Raw genomic sequence first — 17,979 nt, 5'->3', positions numbered from 1 at the left:
ACCTTTTTACCCTGCAGTCATATAATCTTTAATGACTTTGCACAGACAAAAATGAGTGGAATTTAGTAAACAATGCTGCTGATGCACCAAAAGGAAAATAATTCAGTTTGCTCTGCCTATGCAGCCTCACAAGGAGTGAAATGTAGTGAAAGGACATTTTAGTCAATACAATAGAAAGACAGGGACTCCACATTATACCCATGTGAAGTGGATCTCTTGAATAAAAAGGTGTCATTTTTATATAGATGCTTTCTTCAGGGTAGAACTGCTCTTTAAAGAAAACTAAAGTTGAAGCTTGTTTCACATTACAATCTCAGTTTGCACATAGAGACATACCCTTAACTAACAAACAAAACCAACCCTCCTGAAATTTCATACCACATCTCCTTCCAGGGTAGAATTTTTCTGCCTGCATTGTGGTGGATTGAACAGATCTAATCCATGAGTAATGTCCAGACCAGTGGATGCCTTCCATTATGAGAAATAAAAATTAAGGTAAGGAGACTAGTTTTCTGTCTTGCTTTGTGTTTGTTTGGCATACACATCATAAAAACAAATTTTGTTTAATTTTTTTTAAATATTTAATATTGTGGGATTGCTAGATGTATTTTGGGTTACTCTCTACACACTAATACTAAGTTGCTCATTTAGGCCTTCATCCAAAGTCCATTGAAGTGAATGGGAGGTGTTTCACTGACTTCTATGGGCACTGGATCAGGCTGTTAGAGATCAGTTCTGAAATGCTGGGACTTTCCTGATTGACTTCATGGGGAGCAAAATCAGGCTCTTGATGCAGGAAAAAGTGTTTAAAAACCACCGTGTACATAGTCTCCAGTTCAGTATGAGCATATAAAACCAACCTATAGCAGTAGCTGTACCATGAGATATAGTGTGTCATGCCTCTGCTGTATTGGGTATAGTGAAGGTCATTATAATTTCATTAGGTGATTGATGCTGGTAGTTGGCCTTTTTCACAAAGGAATTTCTGTTCAAAATATAATGTAACAAGAACATTCATATGTTAGTAGCAGGTTCCCATGGAAACTTTAAACTGATGTTCACAGGCAGAAGCAAAGGTCTTACTATTTTGGGAGCCCTACTATATTTTCTGTACATATTTCATAGTAATTTTCTGTTGTGCTATTCTGGTTCTACATAATCCTAAAACTTTTTAATGATTTTCTTTAGCGAAAGGGCACTAACATGCTTTTTGGATGCATGGATGATGGATTTATTGTCATTATTGCAAAATAAGGACTAACTTTATGTACTGAAAGTATCATAGAATCTCAAGTTTTGAACTGGTTACCTTCATGTTTAGAAGCTATAATTTAGCAAGATATGGCCAGAAACCTTAGAAATATTTTTAGCTCGGTAGGTATCTGATCTTGTTTGAGTACTGGTCCCTATATACGTTCCACACATGGATTTGTATGTGCTCCATACATCTGAGACTGAAGATTTGTAGCAAGTAGTATCTGTTCACCCGTGCAGAAGTAGTTGCTCTCCTCATGCTTCAAAACAAGAGCATAAAGGGTGGCACGGACTGATTCCTCTCTGGTTCCTTCTTACCACCACTTTGCCTGAGTTGGAATTTGCTGCTTCCACTATGATCGTCCTCTACTTGTATACTTGTAAATACATACTAAAAACTACTTACAATAAGTGTAGACTTTGTGTTTTAGTGTCGTTATAGTTAACATAGCTTAGTCTTCTTGCCTTAGGAAGTTTCTCCCCATGGAAGAGGACTATGCCAAGATTCCAGGGGTTTAAGAACTATCTCTTGACCTAATTCTTTCTGTGTCAGTAACTAACCCCAGTGCTGCCTTTATTGCCTTGGGGAGGTTCACATTGCCACCAAGTGTAGCATTTGCTGTTCCTCTGTAACATACCAGGTGAGATACAGCAGGGCCAGAGGGCAGCAGGAGAGTGATAGATAGGCGGTATACAAGCCCTAGAATGATTAGAGCCTTATTCCCTGCAGGGTGATTAGAGCACCTGGAGCCAATTAAGGCCCTGCCTGAGACCTAATAAAAAAAACAAACCATTTCAATCAGACGGGGAGGGGAAGGAGAGTTGACTAGAGTTGGAGGAGTACTGTTAACTAGAGTACCAGGGGAAGGGAAACTCTTCCCAAGCAGGAAGAGGGTAAGCGGTCCACAAAGCTGAAGAGTAGGAGGTGGACCTGGGACCCTTCCCCACTTCTCTCCCTCCCCCACTGGGCATGAGCGGAGCCCACAGTGCCCAAAAATAGGGGCAAGGGGTTGAACCCTGACCCACCACACTAAGAACAAGCGTGGGACCCACCATAATAGCATCTGCCATTTGCCAGACAGCGTACAATCCAGACTAAAGAGCAGGTGTGTCATCTCTGCCCTAAAACCTTAGGTTCTTTATAATGCCTTGCTGAAGGAGCTCCCACCTGTGCTACTCACAAACATCCTTCCAGCATGCAAGCCATATCCTGAGTATTTGAGTGTAACTGCAGCCTGCCAGCTATGCTTGGGTTACACTCTGGCTCTTACCAGCCTTGGTTGAACCCCTAACATACTCACATTTCTGGGAGGAAAATGTAAGACTGGATGTCCTGTACCACCCAGCCCTCTCCTGGACGATAGAAGCTATATTAGGTCCATTTATTCCTTTAATAGAAATAATATGCACACAACTTGCCACCCCAAATGGAGTTTCCCAGACACTTCAATTTAAACACACTGGAGTAAATAAAACAAGTTTACTGACTACAGAGAGAGAACGTTTAAGTGAATAGAAGTAATGAGACATACAAGTCAGAAATGGTTACAAGAAAAATAAGGATAAAACACTATTGGTGCTTTAAAACTTAAGTTTAAAACTTAAACTATATTAAATTCAAAGCAGTATTCTCACCAGGTGCTTTCAGCAGCCTTATTGACTAAACTTCTTAGCTCAGAACCTCTCCGCCAGTCCAACACCTGCTTCCTTTTACCATTCAGGTGTAGTGAATCAATGAGCAGAGAGAGAGAGGGGTGTGTTGGGGTGTTTGTCCCGCTCTTTTATAGTTTGTTCCCCTCTTGAAAAAAATTTCCAACTAAGTAACAGTAAGGTCTGTGTGGAACAGGGATGGGCAAACTTTTTGGCCCAAGGGCCACATCTGGGTATAGAAATTGTATGGTGAGTCATGAATGCTCATGAAATTGGGATTGGGGTGTGGGAGGGGGTGAGGGCTCTGGCTGGGAGTGTGGGTACTGGGGTGGGGAGAAATGAGGATTTCAGGGTGCAGGAGGGGGCCCTGGGCTGGGATAGGGAGGATGAAGTGGGTGGGGGGGGTGAGTGGGTGTTGAGGGTTCTGGGTGGGGGGGATGGGGATGAGAGGTTTGAGGTGTAGGAGGGTGCTCTGGGCTGGGACCAGGGCTGGGGCAGGGAGTTGGGGTATGGGGGGTGGGAGGGCTGCAGCAGGGGTTCAGACACTGGGGTGGGGCTGGGGATGAGGTGTTTATCTCACTTCCCTGCCACATGCCCCTTTCCCAGCTCCTTCTCAGGGACGACTCTCAAGAGGAGATCCTTCATCAGGAGGTGAACTCTCCCTTCCAGAAGGGGGCCATAGAGCAGGTGCCATCCCAACATCAAGTGAAGTGATTCTAGTTCTCATGTTTCATAACTTCCAAGAAAAATGGAGGATGGAGATCAATTCTTAAGCTATGCCAACTAAAAGTCTTTATGTGCAAATCAAAATTTTGCATGGTAACATTGGCATCAATAATTGCCTCCTTGGAAGAGAACACATGGTTCATGCCCTCAACACGAAAGATGCTCACTTCTCTGGGACTGGTGAATATCCACATTGAAGATTTCTCAAATTCATGGTAGAACAAGAAGACTACCAATTCAGGGTACTTCAATTCAGGCTGGTGACTCAGGGTCTTCACAAAAAGTAGTGGTCCAGATGAAATGCAGTGGTCATACAATCTTTCCATATCATGACAACTGACTATTCATAAGCAGATCAAACCAGGAAGTCCAGTTGGCAACCCTATGCTTACTCCACTTCTGACATTGCTGAGAGTCTGTAAACAAAGAAAAGTCCCATGAGGACTATAGATTTCATAGGAGCAACCCTAAACCATCCTCGTGAAAAGCTTACCTCCCTATAGACAGATTTTAGGCTATGAACAGCCTGATAAGCCAAGTCACCCTCAGACCTGAAACCACTATCAGGGTCTGCCTTTCCATAATAGACCACTTGGCTAGATATACATACGTAACGCCATTCGCCAGACTACACATTTGTTGCTTGCGGGATTGGCTTCAATCTGCTTACTTTATCGGATAAGGACAACATGAATGCTAAAGTAGCAGTCTCAACCAAAAGTCAAAGCTCTCTCATATGGTGGACAAAACCAGACCAGGTGTGAGTGGGAGTCCCCTTTCTTCCACCCACCCCTGATGTAACCACAATGATGGATGCATCCCTCCTGGTATGGGGGGGTCTCGTATGGACAGTCGCACTACACAAGCTCCATGGTTTCCATGGGAGGCCAGAATGCATATTAATCTGCTGGAGATGGTGGCAGTTCTCCTAGCTTATAACACTTTCCTACAAGAACATAAGAACGGTCATACTGGGTCAAACCAAAGATCCATCTAGCTCAGTATTCTGTCTTCCAACAGTGGCCAGTGCCAGGTGCCCCAGAGGGAATGAACAGAACAAGTAATCATCAAGTGATTCATCCCCTCTCGCCCATTCCCAGCTTCTGGCAAACAGAGGCTGGGGGAACATAATTCCTCCTCCTCATACAGTCGTGCCACATCCAAATAATGTTGGACAACTTGATAACTGTCTTTTTTAATATAAAACAAAGAGTGGAGCAAGATCTCTTCCTCTGTGTATAGAGGCAGTGGACTTGTGGAACTGGCGCATCAAGAACCACATCATACTTTCTGGATGTAGGTACCAGGTGTGCAGAATACTCTGGTGGACAATCTCAGCAGGCATTTCTCTGTAGACCGAGTGGGAAGTACACAATTTTATCTTGACCAAAATCTTCACTGAGTGGGGAACACCATGTTGGTACTTGTTAGTCTCCCAAACAAACAAGAAATTAAATCTTTACTACTCTGGATCAGGATTAGGCCAAGACTGCAAGGGTGATGCTTTTCTTTTCTCCTGGATGGACCATCTAAAGTATGTTTTTCCTCCCATCCCCTGTTATCTCAGGTTCTCCACAAAATTCTCCACAACAGGGCCAATGGTGTTCTCATTGCACCCAATTAGCCCAGACAGTGTTGGTTTCCAACCTTCTGCAAATGTCACCCTGTCTTTTCATCTATATTTGACCTTTTCTGGATCTTTTAACTCAGGGCAAGGGCAGGATCAGACATTCCAACCCAGACTATCTTCATTTCATTATTTGGTGTTTGGATGGGAATCAAAACTGGAATGTTTATGTTCAGAGGCTGTCTGAACTATCCTAAATCACGGAAGAAAAATCTCCACTAGAAAATGCTATTTACCTAAATAGAGGTGTTTCTTTACTTGGTCACAGTGGAATCCATTATTAGAATCAGCAGGTGTCCCTGTCACTTTAGACTATCTCCTGTCCCTCAAAATGTCAGAGCTTTCTCTTAGCTCATTGAATGTTGCCAAGTGGACTTTCAGTGCCTTTCATCCTTTGGTGGAAAGCCACTCTATCTTTACTCCCCTACTACTATTCAGTTCTTGGAAGGTCTCAAGACCTTTTGAAAGGACTTCCTGGCAGTTATGAAACACATCACAATGGGACCTCAACTTGGTACTATCAGCTCTAACTAGACCACCTTTTGAACCAATGGCCACATGGTCCACATCTCTATGAAGGCTGCTTTCTTAGTTGCCATCACATCGGCCAGATGGAGGGCTAAACTGGAAGCACTCATAGCAGTCCCACTGTTCTCATATTTCTCGCTTCGTCTCCACCCAAAATTCACCCCCAAGGTCATTTCAGAATATCACATGAACCAGCCTATTCACTTACTAGTATTCTTCCCAAAGAGTCATCATTCTTCGAGTGGTTGCTCATCTCAATTCCTTTCTAAGTGTGTGCGTGCCAATGTGCACAGTTACCAGAGATTTTTGCCTTAGCCAGTATCCATAGTGTCAATAGTGGTGCTCCCTTGAGTGTCACAGTCATGCGTCAGTATATCAGGCGCCGCTGGCTCTATGCCCTCTCTGTTTGTTCTTACCGCCCATGGAGATTAGTCGGAGCGCCTTTCCTTGCATAGCAAGGGCTAGCAGTTTTTTGTCTTTACTGACTTTGTGCCTTAGGGCCTTGTAAATAGTTTGTTTATAGCTGTAGTAATTAGTTGTAAGTAGTTGTTGTTAAGTGTAGTTAGTAGTTAGAGTCCCAGCGGAGACTTCCTTCCAGGTAGGGCATGCCCTGCTCTCCCGGGTTTTAAGCCCTGTGTGGACTGAAACAGGGCTATGCCTGTAAGTGACCCTCCCCCCCCATAGCAGCTGCCTCAAGTGCTTGGGGGAATCACCTGTGAGAGAGAAGTGCCATATTTGTAAAAATTTTCAGCTCTGCACGCAGAAAGAGCAGGATATTCGTTTACTGGCTCTCCTCTTGGGGTCTGCCCTGGGTCCGGCTTCAGTGCCATCCCGCCAGGACTCACAACTGCTTTGGTGCACAGTGCGCCCGCGGCACTGGGCTCCGTCTGGCACCATTCCCAATTGCCGGTCCCCCAAAAGAAGGTCAGGAAACACGGCTCCCCAGCACCAGGCAAGAAGGGCCGTGGGTCATCAGGCAAGGGTCCCACTTCGGGCCACCCGGCCACTCTGGAGCCACGGGTTTGTGCCTTCCTGGTTGGGGCCAATAGCCCCTTAAAAGTCCACCACCGACTCCCGGGAGTGGCATGGGATCAAAATCCTGACTGCATCAATGCTTTCACAAGCTCTCCCAGTGCTGAGAGAACAAATGCCTCCGCCCATGCTGCTGATGCAGCACATGCCACAGGAATCGGCAAAGGCTCCCCACGAGGGCAAGCCAGCCTCTAAGACCCCTCGGGGGCAGTGGAGTGCTGCTGATCCCCCCCCAAGACAAAGCAGTGCTCTCCACCTCCGTGCCGCAGATCGCCTAAGTCATAGCCTAGATCCTCTGGGGCTTGCCCTCAGTCACCAGCACCGCGATCGTGGTCCCTGCCATCCCAACGCAGATTGCCTAGAGGGAGATGCTGATGTCCGTACTACCAGAACTGTTCGCCCTCCCAACGGTAGTCCTCTCGGCGCAGGTCCTGGTTGCCTACCCTGTGGGAGTGCTCTCAGTCACATTTCTGGTCCCCCTGGCACCGGTCCCCTCAATACCAGCACCAATCCTCTAGCTCTGGGCACTGGTCAGCAGACAGCCTTGGGCATCTGCGGCCCCACCATGGTCAACGGAAGGGGATTCCTCCAGCGCAGAAGGGCAGGTCAGCCCTTCGCCTAGGCTCCACCAGTGTGAATGAGTAACCGAGGCCGCGTCAACATCGGCACCGCCTTGGCAGCACAGCCAGTGGCCAGCACAGTGTCCTTATTGGAGCATATGGGGAATGCCAATCATAGAATCATAGAATATCAGGGTTGGAAGGGACCCCAGAAGGTCATCTAGTCCAACCCCCTGCTCAAAGCAGGACCAAGTCCCAGTTAAATCATCCTAGCCAGGGCTTTGTCAAGCCTGACCTTAAAAACCTCTAAGGAAGGAGATTCTACTACCTCCCTAGGTAACGCATTCCAGTGTTTCACCACCCTCTTAGTGAAAAAGTTTTTCCTAATATCCAATCTAAACCTCCCCCATTGCAACTTGAGACCATTACTCCTCGTTCTGTCATCTGCTACCATTGAGAACAGTCTAGAGCCATCCTCTTTGAAACCCCCTTTCAGGTAGTTGAAAGCAGCTATCAAATCCCCCCTCATTCTTCTCTTCTGCAGACTAAACAATCCCAGCTCCCTCAGCCTCTCCTCGTAAGTCATGTGCTCTAGACCCCTAATCATTTTTGTTGCCCTTCGCTGTACTCTTTCCAATTTATCCACATCCTTCTTGTAGTGTGGGGCCCAAAACTGGACACAGTACTCCAGATGAGGCCTCACCAGTGTCGAATAGAGGGGAACGATCACGTCCCTCGATCTGCTCGCTATGCCCCTACTTATACATCCCAAAATGCCATTGGCCTTCTTGGCAACAAGGGCACACTGCTGACTCATATCCAGCTTCTCGTCCACTGTCACCCCTAGGTCCTTTTCCGCAGAACTGCTGCCGAGCCATTCAGTCCCTAGTCTGTAGCGGTGCATTGGATTCTTCCATCCTAAGTGCAGGACCCTGCACTTATCCTTATTGAACCTCATTAGATTTCTTTTGGCCCAATCTTCCAATTTGTCTAGGTCCTTCTGTATCCTATCCCTCCCCTCCAGCGTATCTACCACTCCTCCCAGTTTAGTATCATCCGCAAATTTGCTGAGAGTGCAATCCACACCATCCTCCAGATCATTTATGAAGATATTGAACAAAACGGGCCCCAGGACCGACCCCTGGGGCACTCCACTTGACACCGGCTGCCAACTAGACATGGAGCCATTGATCACTACCCGTTGAGCCCGACAATCTAGCCAGCTTTCTACCCACCTTATAGTGCATTCATCCAGCCCATACTTCCTTAACTTGCTGACAAGAATGCTGTGGGAGACCGTGTCAAAAGCTTTGCTAAAGTCAAGAAACAATACATCCACTGCTTTCCCTTCATCCACAGAACCAGTAATCTCATCATAAAAGGCGATTAGATTAGTCAGGCATGACCTTCCCTTGGTGAATCCATGCTGACTGTTCCTGATCACTTTCCTCTCCTCTAAGTGCTTCAGGATTGATTCTTTGAGGACCTGCTCCATGATTTTTCCAGGGACTGAGGTGAGGCTGACCGGCCTGTAGTTCCCAGGATCCTCCTTCTTCCCTTTTTTAAAGATGGGCACTACATTAGCCTTTTTCCAGTCATCCGGGACTTCCCCCGTTCGCCACGAGTTTTCAAAGATAATGGCCAAGGGCTCTGCAATCACAGCCGCCAATTCCCTCAGCACTCTCGGATGCAATTCGTCCGGCCCCATGGACTTGTGCACGTCCAGCTTTTCTAAATAGTCCCTAACCACCTCTATCTCTACAGAGGGCTGGCCATCTCTTCCCCATTTTGTGATGCCCAGCACAGCAGTCTGGGAGCTGACCTTGTTAGTGAAAACAGAGGCAAAAAAAGCATTGAGTACATTAGCTTTTTCCACATCCTCTGTCACTAGCTTGCCTCCCTCATTCAGTAAGGGGCCCACACTTTCCTTGGCTTTCTTCTTGTTGCCAACATACCTGAAGAAACCCTTCTTGTTACTCTTGACATCTCTTGCTAGCTGCAGCTCCAGGTGCGATTTGGCCCTCCTGATATCTTTCCTACATGCCCGAGCAATATTTTTATACTCTTCCCTGGTCATATGTCCAACCTTCCACTTCTTGTAAGCTTCTTTTTTATGTTTAAGATCCGCTAGGATTTCACCATTAAGCCAAGCTGGTCGCCTGCCATATTTACTATTCTTTCGACTCATCGGGATGGTTTGTCCCTGTAACCTCAACAGGGATTCCTTGAAATACAGCCAGCTCTCCTGGACTCCCTTCCCTTTCATGTTAGTCCCCCAGGGGATCCTGGCAATCATGGCAATGCCCTCTTCGCACCGCTCATCGGACGCCGCCTCATAGCAACAGCTGGCGACACCGGGCTTGGTGTATGAGGCATGCTCAGAGGTCAAGGCAGAAGCGACTGCACCCACCCCTAAGTCTCCTCCCCCATGGTGGAAGATGCTCCGGGGCCTCCATACAATCGTCATCTTTGTTCCCAGACAAGGTGATTGCAGGACCCTCAAGGGCCAGCCCACCGGCTGATTTTAAAGAACACCAGCCCTACTTTGATGGATGGCCAAGAACTTGGGCCTGGAGTTGGAGGAAATGGCTGAGCAGGTGGACACCTTGTTTAACATCCTGTCAGGCTCTACCCCGGCCCATGTCGCGCTACCAGTGCATGACGGTGTCCTCAAAATTGCCAAGACCCTTTGGCAAACTCCTTCATCCATCCCACCTTTAAAAGGGCCAAAAAGAAATACTTTGTCCCAACCAAAGAATTTGAATACCCACCTTCCCCCCGGGCTCACCGGTGGTCTCTGCGGCCAATGAAAAAGATAAACAAGGGCATACCAGCTCGACTCCCAAAAATAGAGGCCAAAAAATTGGAGCTGTTTCTGCTCATCTCCTAGGGAGATACAATTTCAACTTAAGATACTCCCTCTATAAGTTCAAGAGTCCCTCTCACAGGGTTTGCCCCAGGAATGGCACACTGGTGGAAGAGGGCACCACGGAGGCTTGGTGCTCCCTCCAAATGGCATGGGACACATCTGACTCAGCGGCTAGGGTGGTCGCGTCGGCAGTGGTTGTGAGATTCATCTCCTGACTTCAGGCCACCGGCCTCTCCAAAGTTATGCAGACCTCCATCCAAGACCCCCCCCCCCCCACTCGATGGGATCGGTCTTTTTTCAGAGCAGACGGATGCAATGCCGCATGGGTTAAGACATGTGGGCCACTCTTTGCATGTTGGGCATATATACGCCGCCGTCTGCAAGAAAGCAGTTCCGGCTGCCGCCAAGGCTTTGGCAGTCTTGTCTAGGCTCTGCAAGGAGAAGGGACAGAGATGTTAGTTTCAGCTGCTGCTGCTCTTCCTCCTCCTGCTCTCCTGTGCAGCCCAGCCCAATGATGCACCCCAGGGGCCAGAAGCACTCATTCTGAGGGTGCGGTCGAGAGTGACGCCCCAGTCACCTCCCAGGATCCACCCTCTTCTTTCCTCCACCGTCTTCATCCCTACCATTCTGCCTGGTTGCGGGTCACCTCGGACCACTGGGTGCTGGAGATTTTTAAGAGCAAGTTAGACAGACACCTGTCAGGGGTGATCTAGATAATACTTAGTCCTTCCATGAGTGCAGGGGACTGGATCAGAGGACCTCTCGAGGTCCTTTCCAGTCCTATGATTCTATTCTGTGATTCTATGACCAGAACATATTCATCCCCTGGACAGTACGAGGGCCCACTCTACGATCGCACAAGCAACTTCACCAGTAGCTGTTTGAGAAGTTCCAATACTGGACCTTTGTAAGGTGGCTACCTGGAGGTCCGTCCACATCTTCATGAAGAATTACTCTCTGGATCAGGCTTCCTCGGCAGATGCAGCTGTGGGAACAGCGGTGTTAGACATTCATACCAACTGCGTTCTCGCACCCTCCTCCTATTTGAATACTACTTATCAGTCACCAACATGTGGAATTACACAGAGGGGCCACCACTCGAAGAAATGGAGGTTACTTACCTGCAATTGGAGGTTTTTAAAGATGTGTGGTCCCTATCTGTGTCTTGCTATCCACCTTTCTTCCCCTCTGCTTTGGATCCTATCTGATTTGCTGTAAAAGAAGGAACTAGAGAGGTATTAGTCCATGCCACTCTTCATTTCCTCGGATTGGAACATAGGAGAAGCAACTGCACATGTGTGGACCAACAGATACTACTTGCCCCAAATCTCTGATCTCACTCTAGTGCATGGAGAGTATGTGTACCCGTATGTGGAATACAGATAGGGACCACACAACTTGAAGAATCTCCAGTTGCAGTAAGTAACCATTTCTCGTATTTGCCTGTTATACTCCCATTTGTTGTATACTCCCTATTTTGTTCAACACTACAGTCAGTCCAGGTAGGATTAACTCTTCTAGATCAGCACCCACTGGCAATTGTTTAGAGTTTTGGGTGCTTGTCATCCTTCAGTCTTAGGCCCTTAGAAAATTGAACAGCTATGCTGTTTACTACACAAATCAAGTATTAGTTGTAAAACTACTTTTCATTTGCTAAGATTGTCCCACCAGCCTTAAATTTGTTTTCAGATTTTAATTCCTTCATATATTCCTATAAAACACCTTCTTGCATTAAATTTATGAAACTTTCCCCGCGCAAGCCCAAATATATTAGATAATCTTATCGTAACAATGATACAACCTCTTACCAAAATATCTCGTTAAGATGGTTATTTGAGGTATATTTAACAGCCGTAAGGTGGCTATACATGTTTGAAAATTTAGCCCAGCATCCTTTGTCGTATGTCAGACTTTATTGCAGTATCTTGAAGAGCCTTGTAAAAATATATACTACATTATTTCCCCTGAAAAATATTTTTTTTGTTTAGGATCTGTCTCTAAAAAAATGATTTCACAAATGGTCCTTATTTTAAACAAAAAGTATCCAGTATTTACAAGTGGTACAGATTGTTGAAAGGAGTGGTTTCAGTGTCTTGCATAATGACAGGTTTCAGAGTAGAGCAGTGTTAGTCTGTATTCGTAAAAAGAAAAGGAGTACTTGTGGCACCTTAGAGACTAACCAATTTATTGGAGCATAAGCTTTCGTGAGCTACAGCTCACTTCATCGGATGCATGCAGTGGAAAATATAATGGGCAGATTTTATATACACAGAGAACATGAAACAATGGATGTTACCATACAGACTGTAACGAGTGAATATTAGAGATTCAGGAATTAAAGAAAAACATTTGTAATGTAACTTGAAAAGAATTAGGAAATGGATTTTTTCTTTTTTTTAAGAGACATTTAGTTCTCTCTTAAAGTATTATGGACCAAATTCTGCCTTCAGAATTTATTTCAGTCTACTATTTATTTCAGTCAGAATTCCAGGCATCAGTTTATTATACTTTTTTCCTAGAGAGCTCTGCATGGCTTGTTGGATCATACATTAAAATCTAATGTGTTGCATAGGGGCTCAATAACAAACTATGGTAGTTATCTTGGAGGCACGGTTTTTTCCTCCTCTGAAGAGAAATTCCATTGCTTTACTCATTAAATTTCTTCATCAGACTTGCAAAATTGCTTTTTTGTTGTAAATTGCCCAGGTAAGTATCCAATTTTTAATCAATCTCAAAGAAATGGACCACTTAAACCATTTATAGTTTTTAAATGGATTTAATTTAATTGGAAGAAATTGCACTTCAATTTGGAAATATTAGTGTTCTGAGGCTATTTTTCCTGGTTATGTCTTAAATCTCTTCTGTATATTAAGAAGGTTCCATGTGCTTTATAGATAAATAACTTCTTTAAAGCTTGCAACATATTTGCAGTTGTGCTATTGTGTTTTACAAAAGGTCCACAAAGATTTTGTATAATCAGCTAATAAATAAAAAGAAAAGGAGTACTTATGGCATCTTAGAGACTAACAAATTTATTTGAGCATAAGCTTTCGTGCGCTACAGCTCAACTCATCGGATGCAGTGATCAGTGAGCCGATGAAGTGAGCTGTAGCTCACGAAAGCTTATGCTCAAATAAATGTTAGTCTCTAAGGTGCCACAAGTCCTCCTTTTCTTTTTGCGAATACAGACTAACACGGCTGCTACTCTGAAACCTAATAAATAAAAATACCTCAGTGACAAGGCCTTAGAAATACCTGAGATATATTATCATAGGTGATATTTTCTGATATATCTCACCTTTTATTAAGAAGTTCTAACTTAACATAACTATTAGCTGATATGCTGTTGGGCCATCAGAAGGCCAAAGGACTACCCAATAGCCCTTGGTATTCTCTGTGTCTTTGCCCTCATCTCTAGTTATTTTTAATGCATTCCCTTTCCTGCCCCTTCTTCCAGTCATTTGGATGATTGTTTAAAATGAGGTATGCTGCATCTTAGTCTAATAAATTTTCATATGGCTTTAGTATTGTCAGCAGCTCTACATAGTTGCTTCAGGAATCACACCTGAATGTGTTCTATGTGACCAATTGTCTGCCTTGTGGAAGGTTATGACAATTTGCAGACAGTATGTAAGCAGTTTGCACAAACAGTCCAGACCAGACATAATGTTATGTGTTATCCCAGAGCAATCCTCCTCTCCTGCCAACAAAATTAAGTCTCGCTGCACGTAAAACTGTTGTTGCCATTTCTTTCTATATATTAATGAGCAAAAAAAGGCAGGAAAAAGAAAAGTTGGAGCTCAAGAATATAACCTATATACCCTGTAATTCTACCTTTTACTCATGAAAATAGGCTAGTCTGAAAATTGTTTTGAATGCTCTCTTTATGTACAAATATTTTGAGGTGATATACATTATCCTTACCAGCGTAACTGATATGGGTCACCTCATGAACCTGCAAAGCAATAAAAGCCTGTTCCACATCCCAAATACATTGTTTTGTCAGACTTTTCAGGGATAAAGATCTATTCTGAATCTATTAATTTGAATTAATACAAAAATGAATATGGCTCAAATACACTGCAAACTTATTCACAAGTTCCATGTAACTTAATGGCATGCCGATGCTTGTGAGGCAAGGGTTTTGTGGGCCATGTTTGAAGTTTTATATTTGTGATTTCTGGCTTTTGAGGTTAAATTGAAAATGCATGGAAAAATATTGGTCAGTCCACATAGAGTGGAATTTAACAGGCTTCTTCTCATCTGTGTGGCTTCTTTGTAATCCCAATCCTGACCAGTTTTGAGTAACTTCTATCTAAGAAGGAGAATAAAACTGATGCAACAAGTAGAAATCTGGATGGTGCAACTACTATAATTTAAAAAACAAACAAAAAAAAGCCAACCTGATAACGTTAGATATTTCTTTCCAATCTACGTTCATTTGTATCCAAACTCGAAGTATTGCCCAGAGATCAAAACCAACAATAGTAAACTCCCATTTCCATCCCTTTCCAAAAATACAAACACAATGAACTGCCAAGCTAGGGACATACAGTTTCAAATATTAAAACCACCAATGAACCACCAACCGTCCTTCTTCCAACAGTCCTTAGCTTAACCCTTAAACCAGATTCTCTTTACAGGTTGTTCTTTGGAGTAGACAGTACTTTCTAAAAGCATACAATTCACCCTCATTATTATGAAAGAAAAGCCTACGTCTTCCTTGATTTTATGTGACTAAACACAGTCTCCCAAAATACTTATGGGGCCTGTTATAAATGTGGCTTCTAGTTTGGAGCGTTATTTTTTTCTAATAAAAAGACAACAGAAATCATTGGCAGGCATCTATCACCATCTATTTTACATACTGTAAATGATCTGTATTTTTTTTGCATGTTCTTAGGCTAAGGTGGACATCTCTAATTCTATGAAAAACGTAAAAGCAATGTTAGATTTTTCCAGAAGTACAAAAAACATGCATGAATAGAATAATAGAGTAACATAGAAAAGATCAAGCATGCTTTCTTCTTTTGTAAAGCAGACTGTGGTATGTGCCCTCAAGCTTTGATGACAGAGCAATGTTTTCCTCCTTTATGCTGTAGCTAGAAATGTCATGTTTATCTGGGATAGGCTAATAAGGAGGCTGAAGTGACTCGTTTCCAGGCTTAGCATGGGCATATGTTGCTTATAATCAAAATAAAAGTAAGAGTAACAGTGACTTTTTCATATAATAGAATAAATATTGAAACATTTCTACATATTTTTCTGTTCTGTTGGAAATTAGAAAACAAAATAACCTGGAATAATTGTTTAGGGAAGAACTCTTCAGCAGCAGTGACTGTGACTCTCTGTGGGGTTTAAAAATGAGCAGGGGCCATCTGTTGTATTTGGTTAAAAATAATGAATTTATTCAAAACCAATCCAACATCAGTGGTTTACAGTTTAAGTCAAACTTTTAATGTGCTTGGTTTGCTTTTCCTTGAGGAGAGACTGTGAAAGAGATCCTCTCTACCCCTCATCTTGGCCCCCAGTAGAATATAAATGCAGTTTATACACTGCATGTATTAAAGGGTACCCATTTGTGCCACCCTGGCTTTTAGGATGATTATATCCCTAACACGTGGTACAGGTTTCCCTTCAGCTATGTAGACATGCCTCTGTTTTTTTTCTTTAAATTGAATAAGTCCAGGTGAGAGAGATCGTTTAAATCACAGGAAAAAGGTTTGTAAAGTGAAGCTAGTTTTGCATCCTGAAAAATGTTTGAAATCCCTGCAATGTCCAGAGTGTTTTGCTTAGCATGTCAGGCATGTAGCTCACGTGGTATGCTATTTGTGTGTCTTATTTGAGAACATCTTTTGTTTTGCCCAGACGTGAGGGAGAATTACACGAGAAAACGAGATAATTCATGACTCTCACTGGAAAGCAATAGTAACTTTCACCTGGAGTGTTTAAAATGTGCGGGGAGGACAATATTAGTACTTTTCCTTCTTATAGCTGATCGACTGTATCAGTCATTGTTTGTGTTCTAGCAAGGCTTCTAACAGTAAGCCTTCAGCACGTGTTCAGAATTCAGGGATACATGTGCTCATTGGTTTGGGCTACTGATCATTCTGTATTCTCCGTTCGCTACACTGGCTGCCTCTAAACTGATGATTTGACTTTAAATTGGCTTCCTTAAGAACTAGGTTAAATTATCTTCTATTATTGAGACTTATGAGATTCCAGAACCCCCATTCAACTCTTAGTAGTATTTACATTTTTAATCACTTCAATGGATGGTGTTGGAGAGGGGAAGAAACCAGGTCAAGCCCTCTAATACAATGAATCAGTAGCTCAAAAATTTGGGATTCTTATGCACATTTATGTAAGTAGAACTTGATCCAGAACAAGAAGGGGTGGGGCTTTCTTAAGGCATCCTGTGTTGCTTCTGAACTTACTAGTTCAAGGGGTTTTTTTTGTTTTTGTTGCTTTGATTCAATTCAGTGATTCAAGGAAACCTTCAAGGGTGTAAATCGACCACAGAAGAGGTAGTGTGTGCCCTACCATCTTCCCTCAGGGATTCCACTAAGGAAGACAAATTTAATTTGCAATAGAAGGCTCAGTAGGAGTCTGACTGGTAAAACATGGCTCTTCCCTGGCCAACTCCTTCCTGTCCAGCAGTGCAACCATACACAGGAGCACTTGTGAGTACTTTTGAGCAACTACAAAACCCTCTGAGTGGAATCACTGGAGCTTGTTTCCCTAGGAGAAGCAAGCCACCCACTTGCTGAGTCAAGAGAAATACATTGCACACCAGAATGTTGTTACTCCTACTTACCTAACGTTTTTGTTCTGTTTTATTGAGAAGGTAGCACAATGTTGTTCACTGGATTCAACTGGCACAAGCTTAGGAATTTTATATTTTAATGTGTTGTATGTGTGTGACTTTTTGCCTTTTAAACAGGATGCTTCTGTTTACTTAGTGAAGCAAGATGTTTTGAACTATGAAGTTATGTCAGTGGTTTTTGAGCAGTTATTAAATGTGTCAGCGTGTCCACTGTAAACCTTGTGTACTGTGGTTTGCAAGTTACCTGTCAAAATCCCATTCTGTGTCTAAACATGCATCCCAATTCCAACAGCATCTTCTAAAGATCATAGAATCATAAAAATGTAGGTCTGGAAGGGAACTTGAGAAGTTAAGTTCAGCCTCCTGCTCTGACGTAGGACCAGATAAACCTAGACCATCCCTTACCAGTATTTGTCCAACCATTTTTTAAAAACCTCCAGTGTTTGGTATTTCACAGCCTCCCTTGGAACCCTATTCCAGATCTTAACTACCCTTCTAGTTAGAAAGATTTATCTAATATCCATTGATGCAGGTTAAGCCCTTTATCATAGAATCATAGAATATCAGGGTTGGAAGAGACCTCAGGAGGTCACCTAGTTCACCCCCCTGCTCAAAGCAGGACCAATCCCCAGCTAAATCAAACTTACCTTCCTGGTTGTCCTTCCCCAATAAGTACAGGGCCTGTGCTTTCTTTTGGCATGTTGGTCAATATAAAAAGTATAAATGCAAAAAAACCTGGTTTTTAAGTTTTTTTTGTTTGTTTGTTTTTGTTTTCTCCTTTCTGCTGCATAACTCTGTTGTCTCTGGAAGGAATGTTCCTCAGCGCAGCAGAAGGCTAGTGTAAATGCTCTGAGGCTGAGAGTTTCAAGTGATCTACCCTGAAGGGGTGTATGATCGTGAGCGAAGA

General features: G+C 43.7%; 1 protein-coding gene across 36 annotated transcripts in view; it reads left to right on the top strand.

Moving 5' to 3' along the window:
* ADD3 (adducin 3) overlaps positions 1–17,979 on the top strand; it is a 182,432-nt gene that overhangs the window by 97,625 nt on the left and 66,828 nt on the right. For 16 of the 36 annotated variants that reach the window (XM_043519455.1, XM_043519438.1, XM_043519448.1 and 13 more), the window contains one exon: positions 394–495. The exons of the other annotated variants lie outside the window; for them this stretch is intronic. The gene's annotated coding sequence lies outside the window, so the exon portion shown is untranslated. The remainder of the gene's footprint in view (positions 1–393; positions 496–17,979) is intronic. 36 annotated transcript variants of the gene reach the window in all.

The sequence above is a fragment of the Dermochelys coriacea genome, chromosome 7, assembly GCF_009764565.3.
Source record: "Dermochelys coriacea isolate rDerCor1 chromosome 7, rDerCor1.pri.v4, whole genome shotgun sequence".
NCBI lineage: Eukaryota > Metazoa > Chordata > Testudines > Dermochelyidae > Dermochelys > Dermochelys coriacea.
This window is presented reverse-complemented; position numbering and strand designations above follow the sequence as displayed.